The 980-nt window shown below is 41.0% G+C and overlaps 1 pseudogene; it reads right to left on the minus strand.

Annotated features, from left to right (window-relative positions):
• Nucleotides 1–207: 207 nt before the first annotated feature.
• On the minus strand, nt 208–273 carry LOC142589138 (U6 spliceosomal RNA; annotated as a pseudogene).
• Between the last annotated feature and the right edge of the window lie 707 nt (nt 274–980).

A 980-nucleotide genomic window follows, 5' to 3' on the forward strand; every position in this document is an offset into this window, starting at 1 on the left:
GCAAGATGGATCTGCATGTGCGCAGAGCGCAGAAGAAATGTATCGGAAACATTCTTCGCTACTGGTGTAACTGCGACTTCTGTAATTTACATGGTCGTAATTACTGATACACAACGCAGTGTAACTTCCAACGGCACGTTTCTAAGGTAACACCATATTTACTGGAGGCGCTTTAGTCCCGCTTTGAACCATCGAACTCGTGGCTGATTGAGCAGGAGCCATGCTAATCTTCTCTGTATCGTTCCAATTTTAGTATATGTACTTTGGAAGTACTAGACCAGTACGCGAATTTTTTCGCGAATCGGTGTAGTATTTTGTCGAAGCGCTGAAGGTGCAGTTGTATGTACAAGAGTGGGTTCCAAGATTAGAAATGTTGTTGCAGATGCCGAGATACTGATGACTTGTAGTCAGCAAACAGCTAACGGTTCTCGGAACTATGATTTTGTTAATCTGTTCTTCAAATCACTTAAACTCTGGGTCAAGCGAGACAATAAAGAAAAAAAAGAGAAACGCCTGGCTGAGTGGTAGCGCCTCCGTCTCACACTCTGGAGACCCTGGTTCGATTCCCACCCAGCCCATCTTGCAAGTTGTTTTTTGAATTGCCTGAGGGATTTTTCGCTCACGGCCGCCAACGCCGACTTTTCTGCGACACGAGCGCCTTAACGCTGTCGCGTGAATACCTTATTTGCACAGGTTGTCTTCGCATGCCTCTCAGTGTCTAATTTTAGAAGATGCATAAAGGTTAATCTTGAACACCCCATATATATAGATATATGTATATATAGATGTATATATATATATATATATATATATATATATATATATATATATATGTGAAGGAGAAGAAAGGGAGGCAACGGAGGGACTCGATTTATATTATTGGTATCATGAGAAGCGCCAACAAACATAGAAACCGAGGACAACATATGGAAAAAGCTTGTGCCTAATAAATGCAATAAAGAAACTATAAATTAATAGAG

Source organism: Dermacentor variabilis, chromosome 7, assembly GCF_050947875.1.
Source record: "Dermacentor variabilis isolate Ectoservices chromosome 7, ASM5094787v1, whole genome shotgun sequence".
NCBI lineage: Eukaryota > Metazoa > Arthropoda > Arachnida > Ixodida > Ixodidae > Dermacentor > Dermacentor variabilis.